This window comes from Pinus tabuliformis, chromosome 3_2, assembly GCF_031772625.1.
Source record: "Pinus tabuliformis cultivar Carrire ecotype Pingquan chromosome 3_2, CPIR1, whole genome shotgun sequence".
NCBI lineage: Eukaryota > Viridiplantae > Streptophyta > Pinopsida > Pinales > Pinaceae > Pinus > Pinus tabuliformis.
Genome location: NC_142302.1, coordinates 214,230,112 through 214,249,695, shown reverse-complemented (window position 1 = coordinate 214,249,695; position 19,584 = coordinate 214,230,112).

The following is a 19,584-nucleotide window of genomic DNA, read 5'->3' as shown; positions in this document are numbered from 1 at the left end:
AACTGACACTTGGTTCATGAGATTCGCCCTGTGATGAGTAAGAGGTACTTGATCACCATGTGTAAGCAAGGATCTCCAAGTGGACTCAAGAACTGAAGATTAACTGAAGAGGGAGAGGACACTAGTCAGCTCTATGCCAGCCTCAAGCTGACTCATCCTCTCTTCTTCTCTCCTATATATAGAGCTCTTCTATGAGGTCTAAGGAGGCTGGAATTTTGTGTAAAGCAAGGAGGTGTTGTTGGTTTACAGTTAGAGCTATTGGGTGATTGTTTTACTAGAGGTGAAGAGGAGAGTTCTTGCTGCTGGGGAGGTGCTGCTGGATTGGAGCCATCATTGGTTGTAACCTTCTCAGAACCCTGTTACTTCTATCAATAAAGTTTTGCATGTTCTCCTATATACTTGTATTGCATTGATGTATTGTATTTACATGTATATTTGATTCACCCTAATCCATGCTTCAGTTATGAGTACATGTATCTTGTAGTTTCCTCTCTTGTTTTGTGCAGGATCTGTGTGTAGCTGGACCGGCAAAGAGAGCAAGGAGCTGGGAACAAGAGACAAGGAGAGAGGACAAGGATCGACTAAGCGAAAGACACCAGGTTGGTTGGCCTTCTTTTCATTCTCTCTGTACTTTCATAAAGGAAATCATCAAAGCTTTACTTTCAGTTGTTGCTAAAGCTTTACTTTTAGTGTTATTATCCCCAGTGGAGTCGCCAGTTTGTTGTGGGGAAAAGTATCCGATGCGGATGACCCTATCCCTACTCTAAAGGTGACAGTCTTTAGCAACAACTGAAAGTAAAGCTTTGATGATTTCCTTTATGAAAGTACAGAGAGAATGAAAAGAAGGCCAACCAACCTGGTGTCTTTCGCTTAGTCGATCCTTGTCCTCTCTCCTTGTCTCTTGTTCCCAGCTCCTTGCTCTCTTTGCCGGTCCAGCTACACACAGATCCTGCACAAAACAAGAGAGGAAACTACAAGATACATGTACTCATAACTGAAGCATGGATTAGGGTGAATCAAATATACATGTAAATACAATACATCAATGTAATACAAGTATATAGGAGAACATGCAAAACTTTATTGATAGAAGTAACAGGGTTCTGAGAAGGTTACAACCAATGATGGCTCCAATCCAGCAGCACCTCCCCAGCAGCAAGAACTCTCCTCTTCACCTCTAGTAAAACAATCACCCAATAGCTCTAACTGTAAACCAACAGCACCTCCTTGCTTTACACAAAATTCCAGCCTCCTTAGACCTCATAGAAGAGCTCTATATATAGGAGAGAAGAAGAGAGGATGAGTCAGCTTGAGGCTGGCATAGAGCTGACTAGTGTCCTCTCCCTCTTCAGTTAATCTTCAGTTCTTGAGTCCACTTGGAGATCCTTGCTTACACATGGTGATCAAGTACCTCTTACTCATCACAGGGCGAATCTCATGAACCAAGTGTCAGTTTGGAAGCTTCCTGGGCAGTTGACACCTTGCAGAATGACTGTGCCACTTGGCCAATCTCGCCCAGCGCAGGTAGCCTTCATTAGATTTGACTTCTAGCGCAGGTACAAGGAGGAGCAGTTGCATTCCAGCGCAGATGCTCAGTGGAGCAGCTGACATGATCCACAATTAGCCTGTTTTGAAGTGTTTTCAGGTGGAGAACTGATTGGAAGTGCTGTTGTTTGATGACCTTGTTCTTTTAGGGGTAAGAACAACATGTTTAGGGACTGAGGATCCCTGTAATTATTGACATTTCATGCTCCATGTCGCGAGGCACAAAAATGTCTATAACAGATTCAGTTTTTGTGACTCATAGCACACTACCTGTCCTTCCTGCATAAGGACTCCACCATGTCCTTGTTGGCATTATGAAACAGATTTGGCACTATGACACAGGTGTTGTCCTAGATGGCAACTCACTCAGATGACAGAACACTGTTCAACAGGTTAACAACATAGAGTTACATATCAGACTTCACAGAATGAGGAAAGTGAGGTATACCCAGGTTCACCTTGACAAAGTAGCGTATACACGCGGGTTAACAGACCAAAAGGAGCGTATACGTACACACACACTTTCACAGAATGAAAGGCACATATATCTTGGAAAACTAAGTTTTGGTCCAAGGTATTTGGTCCATGGTATTTTGGTCCATGGTATTTTGATCCATGGTATTGATCCACGATATATGGTCTGAGGTATTTGGTCCAAGGTATTGGTACTAAGTGGTTTTGGTCCATGGTATTGAGTAAGGCCTAAGACTATAAAAGGAGGAGAAGATCATTAGGAAAATGCACTCAAGGATTGAATATCTGATGAAGAGGAAGATCTAGTATACAGGTTATTAGGTTTTGGTGCATAGCTAGATCTGAACCAAGGATGAACCTTAGCGCTTGATGAAGGATAAGATCTAATGATGGGTCAAAATCTTAAGGCTTGAAGTGAAGTATCTTTATGTGGTTTGATCATTTATCTGAATAACTAATGCATGTTGTAGTCTGTAAATATGATTATCTAGGTATAACTAAAGCCTTGAATTGTTGTAATGTTTAAATCATCATTTACAGATCTGTATGCAGGTTCACTTTAGAAAAGGCACATATACACGCTGGTTCTGCATATCAAAACAACGTATACATCTTAAATTTGATTTGCAGATCTATACGCAGGTTCGCCTTGAGAAAAGAGCATATGCACATAGGTTCGACACATTGAAGTAGAGTATACCTCATAAAATATGTTTTCACTACTTCAGTTTGCTATTGCAGTGTTCTGGGTTCTGGCTTGGGTTCTAGTTACTGTATTCTGGTTACAACATTCTGAAAGATCAGATTGAAGGGTTGTCAAAGTGATTGATTGATTCAATTGTAAAGGAGATTGGTTGATGTAGATATATTTGATGATTGAATGATGTTATTGATGGATCGAATCTGAAAATTTATGAAACGTGGTCCCTGGAAGAAAAGAGAAGGTTGTAGCCTTCTGTAGGCCGGCACCTACGTACTAGTAAACATATCAGCTAGTACAAGAGCTAGGGGTTGTAACTCCCTTCCAAGAGAACTTGGAGAAAGAGAGAAGGTTGTAGCCTTCTGCAGGTAGAAGCCTACGTACTGGTATAAGACTGCACCAATACAAAAAAAATTGTAAAAAGAAGTTTCTTGTTAAATAGAAGATAGAGACGATTGCAGTAGGTTGTTTTCACCCACATTGGGTTTCCACCTTATATCTTATGTTCATGTGTGTGATTTTCTTTTCTGTTTTTACTACACCTGGTTACTGTTTATATGGTTCTAATGCACTGATTAAAGATCAACATATGATGAATTAATTGAACCATAAGTTTGTAGGATATACGCTAGTTTCCTTAAACAGAGTTGTGTATACATGCGAGTTCCATTAACTGAAGTAGCGTATATGAATCTGATTATGGAAATGAAAAATTATTGACTTTCTAATACTAATTCACCCCCCCTCTCAATATTATTTCCAACAATTGGTATCAGAGTAGGTCCTTCAGAATAAGCTTGATCGCTTGAAGGAAGATCCATCATCATGAGTAATCAAGAAAGAGAGGGATCCGTCAGACCACCAATCTTTGATGGAAGCAACTTCATTTATTGGAAGGTAAGAACCACAACCTATCTTCAATCTCTTGGAACAGATGACTGAGAAATCGTGGCAGGAGGATATACATTTCCATCAGCAATTCCTATAGATGCAGTAGGTAAAAAGCAATATGAAACCAATGCCAAGGCTGTCAATACATTATTGGGAAGTCTGTCACAATCAAAATTTGTCAAAGTTATGAAACTCAAATCTGCCAAAGAAATATGGGACAAAATCATTCTAAGCTATGAAGGAGACTCCATGTAAAACGTTTAAAACTACAAACTCTCAGAATTCAATATGAAACTCTCAAAATTCACAATGATGAAAGCATAGTTAGTTACTTCTTACGTATAGATGAGATTGTTAATTGCATGAAGAATTTGGGTGAAGAGATAAAATAAGTTACTTTAGTTGAAAATGTTTTAAAATCATTGTCTGCTAAGTTTGAATCAAAAGTATCTTCCATAGAAGAAAAGTAGGATCTTCAGACTATTACTATGACATAACTGCACGAAATCTTAACTGCTTCCGAGATGAGAAAAGGAGGTCCATCAGATATGAGAGAAGTTGCATTTAAAGCTTCAAGAAGAGAAGAACTCAATGAATTAGGACATATTTCAGAAGGAGAGGAAGAAGAAAACTTTGTCAAGAACCTTCAACGAGGTTCCGAAAGATTCAGAGGTAAACTAACTTTCAAATGTTTTTCTTATGGAAGAGTCGGTCATTATGCTGCCAAATTTCCTCATAAAGATAAGCTTGATAAAGGTGAGGAATCGGCAAAATGGATCAGAAACCTTAAATGAAATTATCAAAGTGCAGCATTCTCCTTTGATAAATATAGGTCTTGGATATACTGAAGAAGCATCTCAAGCACAGAAGCCGTAAACCTCCACTAAAAGCTATCTTGATGCAACGAAGAGCAGTGAACAATTTGACAATCGTCAGCAAAGGCATAAAGCAAATCACCAGGTAAATCAAGCTCAATTTACTTCAAGGATGAATAGAAGCTACAACCAACCTCAGGTAAATCATAATCAATCCGTTTCAATAATGAATATCAATAGAAACTACAATTACCAAGTCAGTAGATTCGATAATCATAGGAACTTCTTTAATGGCCAATGTTTTTCATGTCATAACTTTGGACACAAAGCTGCTCAATGTGTTTCTTACATGACCATCATGACAAGAGAATCACAAAATCAAAGGAATGTGATAGGGATCATAAAACGGACCTACAATAACTTTTTCTCTTCTTGACAATGAAATAGAATGCTCTATCTGCAACAACTTCGGTCATGAAGAATCTGAATGCAGGAGTAAATTTCGACAAACATTTTAGAAGGAGAAAACTCCATTAAGTCCCAAAATATGGAGAAAGAAATAACCACAAACAGAAAGATGTGGTATAGCCTTGTATGCAGAAGGACAAGAAAATCAGTGGTACATCGATAGTGGATGCTCAAAACACATGACAGGTGACAAAGAAAAACTTCAGTCATATAATGCCTTAGAAAAGGAAAATAAGGTCTCATTTGGAAATGACACTCCTGCTGTCATAAAAGGTAAAGGCTCTGTTCTCTTAAAAGAAAAAGTTAAAGCTAGGAATGTTATGTATGTTGATGGTCTAAAGCATAACCTATTGAGTGTCAGTCAAATGTGTGATCAAGGAAATGAAGTAGTATTTCGATCAAATGTATGTGTTGTTCATGAGTTTGATACCAAAGAAACCGTGATCAAAGGTATAAGAACTCCAAACAACTTATACATAATCAAGGGAGGACAACAACAGTGGTATATAAGCAAAAATGATGAACACTGGCTATGGCACAGAAGATTGGGGAATCTAAGCTTCTCTCAAACAAGAAAAGCATGCAGATTCCAAGTTGTTCGTGATCTTCCTAATATCAGCATTCCAGAAAATACAATATGCAAATAATGTCAATTTGGTAAGCAAACTAGATTGCACTTCCCTTTAAAGGAAGGACCAACTAGTAAGCCTCTTGAACTTGTTCATACTATTTATGTGGACCATCAAGGAAAAAGTCACCTCGTTGAGAAGAATACTTTATATTTTTCACTGATGATTTTTCCAGAATGTGTTGGATAGGACTTCTAAAGCATAAAGATGAAGCATTTGAAAAATTCAAAGCCTTCAAAGCTTTGGTTGAAAATGAATCAGATCGCAAAATAAAATGCCTCAGATCTGATCGAGGAAGGGAAATTACCTTGGATGATTCTTTGACTTTTGTGAATAACATGGAATAAAAAGGCAATTCTCCACTATAAGGACTCCTTAGAAAAATGGAGTGGTAGAAAGGATGAACAGAACTATTCAAAAAATGGCTCATGCTATGCTAGATGAGTCTGGAACTCTTGCAACCTTCTTGGGTGAAGCTGCATTCGCTGTCATCACTATTCTCAACCAAGCAAATGTTCGGGTAAGCAGCACTCAAACTCCACATGAACTTTGGTATGGTAAGACTCCTTCTGTAAAATACTTCAAAGTTTTTGGAAGAAAATGTTACATCAAAAGGACTGATGAAAAACTTGGTAAGTTTGAACCTAGAGCAGATGGAAGGTATTCTCCTTGGTTACTCTTCCCGAAGTAAAGGATATAAATTTTATAATAAAATACTTGGGAAAATTATTGAAAGTATTGATGTTGTGGTTGATGAAGCATGCAAAAATCCAAAGCAAATAAAAACCGAAGATTGTGAAGAAGATGAGGATTATCCTCCTGTTGTGCCCTACAACAACCCCCCATTTCATAACATTTTTATCACAAACAATTTACATATGAAATGGGTCCCTTTTAAAATTTTAATTGGCATTAATAAACTTGTTCAAATAAGGTATGATAATCAAATGAATTTATGCAAAAAACCCTTGTTGAGCAAATGATAAGCAATTTTTGGTTAAGTCCAAAAAAGTAATCGCAAGTTCGGTTGCCATCTTGGTTTTTCCCGATGCGATATCGCTATCGGCCATCGGCAATAGCCAATGCACACACAAAAGGGCACATACCTTTTCCCCGATGCGACGCAATATCGGCGATCGGCTATCGGCATCGCACTATGTCTTGTGAAAAATGTTTTAACACTCCGGCCCGATGCGATATCGCATATCGGCAATCGGTACAATCCTACGCATTTTCATAAGACGTTTATATCCTTTCCCCGATGCGATATCGGCTATCGGCATTCGCTAAAAGCAATTGATACACATTAGGGGGTTATGTTCGCGCGCCGAATGCGATATCGCGATCGGCGTTCGCTAAAGAAATTTCCCAAGTGATAACGCCACACACACACTTCCGATGCGATATGATGACACTTAATGATGACCTCAGTTCCAAAAGGTGATTATTTCAAAGCATTAAAGTTATATTTAAAATCGATTTGACAAAATCACAGATTTCAAAATGCCGTTAAGTAAAGGGATAAGGTAATGCATGCGTATTTAAAGCTTTGCCCCTTCGAATTAACGAGCAATTACGATTAGACCTTTGAAAAATCTATTACACGCTTTAAGGGGTCATTCGGTTTAATAACTTAAGTAATGGTCATTTATGAAGCTGCAGGCCGTAAAATCAACATCATTACACCTACGGTGCCTTCTCAAATCATTAGATCCGCAGCCTCCTTTAAGAATAATCTCGCCACGCTTCAAATCATATATTTATCCCGTTATGGATTGTCATTGTTATTTCTTTGTTACGATTTCTCTTGCACTTGTGTAGAATTCGACTAACGAGAGAAGTCTGAATATGATGGGAAAAAAGTTCAAGAAGATGGCAGGTTCTACTGCGACACCCGCCTCAGGCCAAGCTGCTACACCTTCAAGGAAGGGCTTAATCTCAGATACTACATGCACTGGTCTTACTGGTACTACATGGCAAGGGACATACAATTTTCTAGAAGGAGAACAACCAGAAGTGACAGTAACGGAGGCAAGTGTGGATGAATTAAGAAAGTCTGAGGCAACTCTTAAAGATTTGGCTGACTCTTTTCTGCACAGAATAGCAGCCAGGGAACAAGTCTTGCCTTATACTGATGTGGTACGTTGGGCAATTGAAGAAGTTCCTCTCACTAATAGAACCTTCATTTCTAAGGATGGAAGGATTTTCGGCTCCTTCAAGCCTGACGACTTAAGACGAATGTATCATTTGCCCAATCCCGAGCAAGTCTATAACAGAGCATTTGTGGAAAAATTTGCCAGAGAGAATGAATCACCAGCCGAACCACTCCGAGATTGGAGGCAAAATCCAGCAAAACACAAACAGGATATGTCGGGTAAGTACTCCAATGCCTCTCTGGCTTCACCTTACTGCTATGCTGGAATTATGATGTGTAGATTGTGGGGATTTCATGATTCTGCAAATATCCATGTTGATATGGTTCCCTTAATGGAAGCGGCCGTTAATAGTATAATTATGGATTTGGCCACTATCCTGTCTGATAAGTTGGTCTTAGCTATTCGTGAGTTTAGGGCCAAAACCAGAGTCACTGAGAGAAAAATCCCACCTTTTTATTACTCTGCATACATTATGGATGCCCTTTGTTTTAATTCTGAGTTTCCTGTCCTTGGTTGGAGATGGACAACCCATGACCCAACACCTATTCATTTGTATCATCGTAAATTGTGGAAACCTTCTCACAAAGACCATTTGTACCAAATTTGCAATGGTTTTATGGTTCCCGTTCACTATTCTATTTTGACAGACCTATCCCTAGGATTTCCTATGAAGCCTCTTTTGACCTACCAGCCGTAGCCCATTGGTTCGGCGAAGAATGTTTTTCTTATATCAGAGTTTTTGGAAGCAAGGCCAGGCCACATGTTCTTCCCGTATACATGCCAGACAAACTGTTAGCCCGAGAAATCTCTTATCAGATAATGTCTGAAGGTGTTACCCAAACTCTCAAAGAGGAGAAGAAGAGAGGATGGCCATCGTTTCCTTTAAGAATTGGAGTTTATACGCTGCTAAATTATAAGCATGCAGAAAAGGAAGCAGCAAAACTCCAAATGCTATCTCTAGTTTCTATTCCCAACAGACTCTATGACCCGAACAAGGCTGCTTTCATTGCCTTGGAACAGGCTAAGCTGACAAAGGTTGTTCACCAAGAAGACCAGTTTGACGACCTGTTCATGGGTGCTGATTCAATAAGCCAAGTCAAACAACTTGCTGCAATGAGATATGAAGATATGGAATTAACTGAATTTAATAAACTTAGAAAGCAAAGGTTGCAAACTTTGCCTCTAAAGTTATTATCTACAACCCCAACTTCATCCTCAAGCGAGCCTGATCAGCCAGAAATAAATTCACCTCCCGTTACAATTAGAGAACAGGAGGAAGGTCAAAGAAAGCTGCAGGCAGAAAGTCATAGAAGAGAACAAATAGAAAGGCAGCAAAAAGCACAAATTGAACAAGAGCAGAAAAGGCAAAGGGAGATAGAAGAACAGAGACAAAGAGAGATAGAAGAACAGAGGAAACGAGAGGAAGAAGAAAAAATAAGGAAAGAACTGGAAGATAGGCAGAAAAAGGAATTGGAGGAACAACAACGGAGAGTACAAGAGGAGCAACAGCGGAAGGCATTCGAAGAACAGCAGAGAATTGAAAAAGAAAAAGAACAGAGTAAGCAAATCTCTGTCGATACTGAATTGATTAAGGAATGGAACCAATTTGATTCCATTATAAGTGGTAAAGAAGCCTCCAAAGACTCAGATGCCTTAAAGACTCCCGATATTACTGTTTCTCCGGTTCTTGAAGGAACCAGCGGCCCACCCACAGTACAGAACGTTGAAGAAGTTACTCAGAATCCATCTGATCAAGTTGATCTTCAGGTAGAGGAAATTCCTCCTCTAGACATTTTCTACAGCCCTAAGCATAAAGCCGTTGTAAGACACTCAAGGAAGAGGTGAAGGCTTGATCAACCTTCTGTTTCAAATGAGCAAACAGTCACGGGCAATGTCGTCTGGAAGGGAGAATTAAGTCCCTCTGAAGACTTAACAAAGTTGTCGCAATTTGCGGGAGCTTATTCAGCAGCAACCATTGACAAAGCATCCGAAGTGAGTCTTCTTTTGAAGACTAAAGAGCATGAGGTATATGCATTGCAAGCAGAAGTAATAGAGGCAAAGAATAAAACGACACAGGCGGAAGAACAATTGCTGGATCAACAACAAGAGAATCATTTGTTAACCCAGCAAATTGAAAAACTAAGGATAGACCAAAGTGACATTAAAGCACGTGAATTAGCAGAGGCATTATCACAGTTGGAAGCATCAAATGAGCTGTTAATGAAATCTAAAGAGGATCAAATAGTTCAGCTCTCAGCACAACTTGAAGGTATTAAAGGTGCCAAGAGTATTGAAGATTTCAGAACAGAGGCAACTCTGATAAACGGCGCTTTAATATCTCAGATTAGACTTTTGTGCCAACAGCTAGTTGAGGCTGAGTCACTTTGTGATATATCTACAGCAGTATGTAAGCAAATCGAGAAAGCCAGGACTAACTTGGATCAGGCCGAAGATGAAATAATAGAATATATTGAATGGCAAGATACTCCAGAAGGGCAAGCTGCCAATTTAGCCCGAATTAGTGAAACATACAAGAACATACTTTTCATGGAATGGGAAACACAGGTAATGAAGGCAGAGAGGGCAGCATCCAGATGCAAAACAATTTCCAAAAACATGATCAATATAGTCAATGATACATTGTATCTGGCTAACATGATTTCACAATGCACACCTGGAAACATAACAACCGCGAATATGCTGGAGCATAAGAATTATCTTAAGCTGGAAGAACAAGGGCGGTTAATTACTGGAGTAAATACCTTGACCTCCGATGCATACTGGCTTTTCTTGATTAAACCGCATTCTCAAAGGTCGGCTCTCAACTGTCTAACCGACGCTCTCCAATACCTGATTGCCGATTTCCAAGATGCCACATATGATGCACAGCTGACTTCTCGCCTCAATACTCCACCTGAAGTAGAGCCAATGCTGGCGATATGTCAGCGAAAGAGTAAAGGCAAAGAAACAGCTGACTGAAGCATCGCCGCCGACTGTCGAATCACCCAAATGCAAAATGATATTTGTTGATGCCGATTTCTTAGTTTTCAGTTTTTAGATATTTAGTAGTTAGATTAGAATAGTATTTATAGACCCTTTCATTGTTTTGGAAAGGGTCGTAAAATTTTGTAAAAGACTAAAAGGCTGAAGTTTGCACTATTGTGCTTCGGTCTATATTCTTTTTGAAACTCGACCACTGGTCCTTAATTTTACTTGGAATGCTGTTTAAGTAAATTGTGCACTATTGTCGTTTGCTTGGAATGCTTTCTGGTTGGAAGGAAGGACTGCTACATAGCGATTAATACATTGGATTGATCAAACAGCTTGCATGGTACTATTATCTGTATCTGTTCTCTTTTCAGTTATATGAATTGCTGTGTTATTACTTTGCTATTATTGAATACATGTATGCAATACAACAACAAGTCTTCATTTCATATCACTATTGAATGTTTTGAGATTTGTTATCTTTCACCCATGTATGTATCAATGATATAAATGACTGAGTACAGTAATTCGCTATTATAGCTCTGCGTAACTACTTACGCAGAGCAATCTCAAATGATTAAACATCTATGCTTGTTGTTAGTGTCATCTATATGCCTGTCATTAAGCATAGTTTATTAAACGCTGTACTGTCTGAATTGATAAGTCCCGGGATTAGCTTATAGTTTTTGTATTTCTTTTATAGTTTAGTTATTTTGTTTATTATCATTTCATATCTTAAATCATCCATCCATCCCGTTCACTTATAATCTTTGGGAAACTGGTCCCGTTATCCCCAGTCGGAGCCACTATTCCAAACGGAAAAGGAGCTGCACTAAGTTCCGGACCGGGTGGTTTCCCCGATGTTGTTGCAACGAATTTCGAGGCATCAACATTTTTGGCGCTAGAAGGAGGGCCATCAACTGTGAATGGCAAGTAGGTCCAACTCCACAAACCATTCTAAGAGTAATTCCCCCTCCAAACCATCTTCTCCTTCTCAATCACATGCTGGTTTACCAGCACATGATCAAAGAAAAGAAGAATCAACCACCACTGCTCACACCCATAATATTTCAGAACAACTAAGTCTTGAATCTCCTGAAGTCCAGTCTCTAATCCAGAAACTTCAGAGCTTCTCCATCTCACCACAGAAATCTGAGATATCAGAAAGCAGTGCGACTTCGCAGTTCAACCTCACTCATCCTCTCACCAGACTTCAGAGCGAAAAACTTGGTATTGAACCCACTGAGTTTCCTTTACCCAAAAGGAAAAGGCCAAAGAAAAACACTGAAGGATCTGATAGTGGAGATTTTTCTTCCACATCCTCCATTTCATCTCCTCATCTGCAAAGTCGACCATCCACTCCTCCATTACATATTGTTGTTCATCAGGGAATAGGAGCCTCAATATCCCAACCTATTCACTCTTCATTTTTGATACCTCCTCAAACATCTGGAACCCCGAAAGTAGTGTCAACCACTGTTGCTAGCACAATGGCAGATCCATGGACTAGGCCAGGTGCAGTCAACATGCCTGGACCATTACATGATCTACCAGACGCTCCCGAAAAATGGTTGCCTAAATTTAATCCAGATAACGGAACCCAAGCTGAAGAACATATTAACAATTTTATGTTAGCAGTTAACTTGAAAGGAGTGACAGAGCAAGATGTTGTTGTCAGACTTTTTCCCTACACTTTACAAGGATCGGCAGGATCCTGGTATTTTTCCTTACCTTCTGGTTTAATTACCAGTTGGAACACATGCCAAGAGGAGTTTCTTACCAAGTATGGAGATGATAGGTCCTTAGCTACTTTAATAAATGATCTCTCCAACTTGAGAATAGAGCATAGGGAACTAATAAAAGAGTTTAATGCCAGATTTAATAAACTCCTGAATAAAATCCCTACCGACTCTAAACCAAGTGAACAAATCAGAAGCGAATGGTATATTACTGCCTTACCTGCCAACATAGCTATTTTTGTAGACAGGGCTGGCAAACCTACCTTAGCTGAAAACATGAAAGAAGCACTTGCTGTTGAAAAGCGCATTAATGCTCTTGAGAAGAAAGCTGCTCTTGAAGACCGAAAAGCTAAAAAAGTCTCGTTTAAAGAAGATTCCAAGAAGAAAACCCCAAAGGACCCCTATGATATGGAGGGTTTACAAAAGGTCCTTAAAACATTGTCTAATGAAATGGTTGATATCAAGAAACAGGTGGCCGAAACCTCAAATAAAAGACCATTTAGAACTTACAAGAAAACTGAGTCAAAGCCACCCAATGTTATATCCAATGCAGACTCAGACCAAGAAGAAGAGGAAGGTGAAACAACTGAACAGACCAATGATGAAGAAGAAGTAGCTGAATGCCATGGAATGTGGGATTTTATACTCCCAAACTCTGATACTGAGAATGAAGAAGAAGCCTTTCCGGTTACTACAAGAAGTAGAAGCGCTTCTGAACCTACTCAAACAAAAAAGAGGAGTGCAGGTGCTGCCACACCAAAAGAAAAAGTTCTTCCGAAGAAATCTCCGGTAGCAGCCCCTCAAAACCAGCCTCCAATTTCTAATTCTCCTTCAACATCCAAAACACTAGTGGTATCTGACCATATGGAGTATAATATTGTCGATGACATGAAAAAGACCAAGGCAAACATAACTATGTTTGAACTAGGTAAATTAAAACATCAGCAAAAACTGCTCCTAAGGGAATTTAACGCTATTCCCTCTTCCCCTCTTCCCAGTTCAAAAGCTGCTAATGATTCAGGACAACCCCCTCCAGATATGGTCGAGGCTACCGATTCGGTTCTGATTGGAGATAGATCCAATTCTCATACCCCACCTTTTTTGCTCACCTATGAAATCTATAATCGAAATCTGCATAACTGTTTAATTGATTCAGGGGCTTCATCCAATATTATGCCAGCTTCAGTTTGTTCTAAGCTGAACATAGAACCCCAGAAGTCAGCCATCCACATTGTACAGTTAGACAGAACCAAAGTACAGGTCATAGGAGAAATTAATTCCGTGACTATCAGGTTGTCTGCTGATCCCAGAATAGTACAGAGAATAGACATTTTGATAGCCGACATACCTGAATTTTACGGTTTAATTTTGAGCAGAGACTGGTCTGAGAAACTACATGGATACATTTCCACCGATTGGTCACATATGTGGCTCCCCTACAAGGGTAAGCCAAATCAAATAAGGATCGACCGTGAGAAGCATATGACTCATACAGTAACCGATTTCGAACAAGAAAACCAGCCGGTGGCTTTCAACAATAACATTTTGGGAAATTATTCTTCACAATCATTCTTTGGCAATTTTATTGCCCAATCTTCCCCTTTTCAAGTTAATCATTGTACATCTCAAGTAGAAAATTTTTCACAATCAAATTTATCCAAATGCTTTAATGTAGATCAAAAGGATGTAAATATTTCTGATTCTCCTTTATTTTGGTCTTTGTATTTTGATGGCTCTAAGTCCAGCGAGGGCTCAGGAGCAGGTTGCATTTTGGTTAGTCCAAAAGGCGAAAAGACAATGCTTTCTTGTAGATTAGAATTTGAATGCACCAACAATACAGCCGAATACGAAGCACTACTTCAGGGATTATATAAGGCAATTGACCTTAAAGTCCAATATTTAAAAGTATTCGGCGATAGTGAGATCATTGTTAAACAGGTAAGGAATACAATCCATTGCCTCTCAAGCCACCTTAAGCATTATCAAACGCTAGTGCAAGATCTCACTTCGCATTTCTCAGCATTCAATATTTTATCAATCCCAAGATCGCAAAATTCAGCAGCTGATTTACTAGCCAACGTAGCTTCCAAGCTTCTCCCTTCCGAAGACTATAGTCTTGATAGATTTTCTGTAGAGTTAATTTTTAGACCTTCAGTTCCTGATAACATCACTAGCTGGAGGGTTTTCAACCATGACGAGGATATTTTGCAATTTTTGACCTCTGAAAAGTCCTATGACAATCAAGTCATTGAAGAGGATGAGCATGATTCTCAAATGAAGCAAACATCTCAAGATAACGTTATTCCTAAACCTGTGGTAAAGCTTGAAGACCTTTATGACATCAAAGATAGGTTTAAACCTGTAATTAATGCTAAACTCCAGAGCTCTACTCTTAGGTTTGAATTGATTAATTTAGGAACGGCTCAAACTCCTCAGAATATAAATTTAGGATTAGGACTTTCTACAATAGAAAAGGAAGCATTTATCAAACTTTTAAGAAAAAACAAACAAGTTTTTGCTTGGAAGTATGATGACCTTAAAACATATGATACATCTATCATACAACACACTATTCCTATGCTTCCCGATCAAAAACCAGTCCAGCAGAAGTTAAGAAAAATCCATCCAAATTTGGAGAGCCAGATAAAGTCGGAACTTAATAAGCTTTTAAAAGCTAAGATTATCTTTCCTGTCCGACACTCAAACTGGGTCTCCAATATGGTACCCGTCAGGAAGAAAAACGGCGACATCAGAATCTGTATTGATTTCAGAAATTTAAATAAGGCAAGCTTAAAAGATAACTTCCCTCTGCCTACCATGGAGCAAATCCTTCAATCGGTAGCAGGATCTGAATTGATGTCTTTTCTTGATGGTTTCTCAGGATACAATCAAGTGCTGGTCCACCCTGATGACCAATTAAAAACTACATTCAGAACAAAATGGGGAACTTACGCATACCAAAAGATGCCTTTCGGACTCATAAATGCAGGAGCGACATTTCAAAGAGCTATGGATACAGCCTTTAGAGGGTTAATTAACCGAACAGTAGTTGTCTACCTCGATGACATTACTGTATATTCTAAAAAGAGATATAATCACTTGCATGATTTAAATCAGATTTTTCAACGATGCAAAACATATGGTATCTCTCTTAACCCGAAAAAGTCTTTTTTCGCTCTCAACCAAGGTAAGCTCTTAGGGTTTATTGTATCTAAGGATGGCATTTATGTAGATCCTGAGCGAATTAAAGAAATTTCTGAAATTCCTTTTCCACACAATAAAAAATCGATGCAGTCGTTTTTAGGACAAATTAATTTCGTTAAGCGATTTGTTCCAGATTTTTCACAGATTGTACTACCACTGCAAAAGATGATTAAAAAGAATTCAACCTTCAGATGGGGACTAGAAGAAAAGCAAGCTTTTCATGATATTAAACAATCCATAATCAATGTCCCAGCCCTGAATACTCCAAATCTTTCTAATCATTTTACATTATATACTATTGCATCCGACTTATCTTACGCAGCAGTACTAACTCAGTTGAATGATGACAATTTGGAAGCGCCCATTTCGTTCTTCAGTTCTAACTTCCAAGGCGCCGAATTGAATTATTCCGAAATTGAGAAACAAGCTTTTGCTGTCTTTAAAGCAGTCAAACATTATCGACCCTTTCTTCTTAAAACCCATACTAAAGTAATAGTTCCTTTCTCCGCAGTTAGGCAACTATTAATTCAAAAGGAATTGGGAGAAAAGAGGGCAAACTGGGTCGCAGCCCTCCAAGAATATGATCTAGAAATAAAGCCAGCAAAATTTGTTAAAGGTCAAGGTTTTTGCAGGATCTTAGCAGGAGCATCAAACATTCCTGAATCAGGTGATACAGAGCAAAACCAAGAAGTCAATCAGCTAAGTATACCGGATTCCGAATCTCAATATTCAGATCTAATCTTTTATTTAAAGAATGGTTATGCACCTACCAATTTGTCCTACAAGAATAAGAGAGCCATTAGATTGAAAGCTAAGAGTTTTTCTCTTATTAACGATGTGCTCTTCAGGAGAAACTATGATTCTGTATTACTAAGATGCCTTGAGAAACCTGAAGCTCAAAAGGTTTTGCAGGAGCTACACGATGGACCGGCAGGAGGACATTTTGGAGCTGATACAACAGCTCATAAAGTAATTCATGCCGGATATTACTGGCCTACTTTGTTTAAGGATGCTCATGAATATGTAAGGAAATGCATTAAGTGCCAAACTGCCAGTGGAAGACAACGAAAGCCAGCTTTCCCTTTACAACCAATCAACATTGAACAACCTTTTGAACAATGGGGATTGGACATCATTGGAGAAATAAATCCTTCATCTTCCAAGCAACACAAGTATATCCTTACAGCAACTGATTACTTTACAAAGTGGGTAGAAGCAGTTCCATTAAAGACAACAAACTCGGAAGCAATCATCGAATTTATAGATCAGTTCATCGTAACCAGGTTTGGTGTTCCAAACGCTCTTGTCTTTGATAATGCTTCTTACTTCTCAGGCAATGCAATGATTGATTTCGCTATCAAAAGAGGATTCAAATTAAAGTATTCTGCCAACTATTACCCCCAGGGTAACGGCCTAGCAGAATCAACTAATAAAAATCTAATCAAAATCATTAAGCGAACAATTGAAGAAAATCATAAGAACTGGCATAAATCCTTGGTATTTGCATTATGGGCCGATAGAATTACACAGAAAGCTTCCATAGGGACCTCTCCTTTTAATCTTGTTTATGGAAAAGAAGCAGTCGTACCAACCAATCTTCTTCTCCCATCTTTAGCCCTAGTGCAATTTATAGACGAAACTCCTTCTTCTTCTATACAGTTTAGACATGATCAAATACTCAAACTTGAAGAAGAAAGGGATAAAGCCAAGGTTACACATGCAAGACATCAGCAAGTCATTAAAGCAGCTTTCGATCTAGCCTCATCCAGCCCTAGACAATTTGAAGTCGGAGATCTAGTCCTGAAATGGGACAAAGCCCATGAAGACAAAGGTAAACATTCCAAATTCCAAAAACTGTGGCTAGGACCATTTCAAATCTGTGAAAAAGTAGGCCATTCCACATTCATACTTCAAAATCTATCAGGGGTGAGAGATTCTCTCCCTGTCAATGGTCTAATTCTGAAGAAATTCTTTAACTGAGGAGGTAACCCCTTCTCTTTCTAGCTTATTAGTTTTTCATAGTTTGTAGGATTTGTAGGAATAAGAATGTGGGACATTCCCATTGACCTTTCGCTGTAAACAAAAGCTGTCTCGCCATAGTAATATTAATATTTACTTTTTAAAAATAGCATCCTGAACCAAGAGAGATCATTTCTAGGAAATTAGATGTCTTTTTATTCTAAGCATTACAGACTCACCTTTGTAAATTTCACTCTGAACAAAGATCTATGAATCATCTTGAGTGGTTGAAATTAGTCCCCAAAGGTTATCTATACGAAAATAGGAGCTAATTCATCTTCAGCATCTTCAACTCTTAAACCTGTCATCCATTTATTCTTAATAAGATAATTGTTCATCCCATTCACCAACAGTTTTTGATTACTCAGAGTGTAATTCTAAAATATAAAAGATTAAAGATAAGAGGTCTTATCACAAGCCTGCTTACCATGTTCATAGGAAAATAATTTAACTGACATTACCAAAACTGCATACCAAACAGGGTAATGGCTTGAAATCTCAAGACAAGGGGTCTCATCACGAGCCAGCTTGTTCAGTTTAATTACTACCCGTGAATGGCATTGTCACCTATCTGGCCACCAAACCAGGACAATGGCTTTTATCTTAAACAAAAAAGAAATTGAAATTCAAAAAATACGAGAATATCTTTTGAATTCATTCTGTTTAGTCACACTCTAAGGTGAATGGAACAATGGACAAGAACATGGTTAAAAGGTAACCCTGCCGAGACTATGAACGTTTGCTGGCAGCAGAGGCTCTACCTGTGACAGAGGAGTTTATTTTAAAAGCTGATATGGAAAAGTTTTCTATTTTTACTTTTACAAACCAATAAGGACTTATTTTAATACTCGAAGTGCATTTATAAAAAGAGGAAGTTTAATGAAGAAACCTGTTTTATTTAGAATCAATAGATATCTAGTTATATTAGAAATTTCCTTTCTTTTATAAAGATTCTATTTGAGAAAATGTAAATATAATTGTTAGTTCAGAGATAACTGGTTCTGCCAGCGAATCGCCAATTGTTGTGCCCTACAACAACCCCCCATTTCATAACATTTTTATCACAAACAATTTACATATGAAATGGGTCCCTTTTAAAATTTTAATTGGCATTAATAAACTTGTTCAAATAAGGTATGATAATCAAATGAATTTATGCAAAAAACCCTTGTTGAGCAAATGATAAGCAATTTTTGGTTAAGTCCAAAAAAGTAATCGCAAGTTCGGTTGCCATCTTGGTTTTTCCCGATGCGATATCGCTATCGGCCATCGGCAATAGCCAATGCACACACAAAAGGGCACATACCTTTTCCCCGATGCGACGCGATATCGGCGATCGGCTATCGGCATCGCACTATGTCTTGTGAAAAATGTTTTAACACTCCGGCCCGATGCGATATCGCATATCGGCAATAGGTACAATCCTACGCATTTTCATAAGACGTTTATATCCTGTTCCCGATGCGATATCGCTATCGGCATTCGCTAAAAGCAATTGATACACATTAGGGGGTTATGTTCGCGCGCCGAATGCGATATCGCAATCGGCGTTCGCTAAAGAACTTTCCCAAGTGATAACGCCACACACACACTTCCGATGCGATATGATGACGCTTAATGATGACCTCAGTTCCAAAAGGTGATTATTTCAAAGCATTAAAGTTATATTTAAAATCGATTTGACAAAATCACAGATTTCAAAATGCCGTTAAGTAAAGGGATAAGGTAATGCATGCGTATTTAAAGCTTTGCCCCTTCGAATTAACGAGCAATTACGATTAGACCTTTGAAAAATCTATTACACGCTTTAAGGGGTCATTCGGTTTAATAACTTAAGTAATGGTCATTTATGAAGCTGCAGGCCGTAAAATCACCATCATTACATCTACGGTGCCTTCTCAAATCATTAGATCCGCAGCCTCTTTTAGGAATAATCTCGCCACGCTTCAAATCATA